This window comes from Callorhinus ursinus, unplaced genomic scaffold, assembly GCF_003265705.2.
Source record: "Callorhinus ursinus isolate GAN/ISIS: 27379988/994484 unplaced genomic scaffold, GSC_fseal_2.0 scaffold47, whole genome shotgun sequence".
Lineage (NCBI taxonomy): Eukaryota > Metazoa > Chordata > Mammalia > Carnivora > Otariidae > Callorhinus > Callorhinus ursinus.
The window spans coordinates 6987246-6987771 of record NW_027397109.1 but is presented as its reverse complement, the minus strand read 5'-3'; positions in this window follow the sequence as shown (position 1 = coordinate 6987771).

The window sequence follows — 526 nt, the reverse complement described above, 5'->3', positions numbered from 1 at the left end:
AACCCAGGTTCAAGGGGAGGGAAAATCAACTCCACTTTTGTAGGCAGGAACTGCCAAGTCATATTGCAAAGGGCAGGTGCCACGGACTGAATGTCTGTGTTCTCCTAAAAATTCATATGTTGAAACCATAATACCCAATGTGATGGTATTTTGAAATGGGACCTTTGGGAGGTGATTAAATCATGAGGGTGGAGCTCTTATGGTGGGATTAGTGCTCTTCTAAGAAGAGACATGAGAAATCTTGATTCTGCTCTCTCTCTGCCATGTGAGAATGCAATGAAATGGCCTTCTGTAAGCCAGGAAAAGGGCTCTCACCAGACTGGCAGCACCTTGGTCTTGGATTTCTCAGTCTCTAGAACTGTAGAGATAAATATTTGTTGTTTAAGTCACCCAGCCTGTGCTATTTTTTTATAACAGCTGACTAAGAACTGACTAAGACAGAGAAGGGTGGAGATTTATGGCCACTTTTGCATCAACTACATGCTGCGGTTAGTGTCTTTTGTTCCCCTATTTTTTATACCTTTGT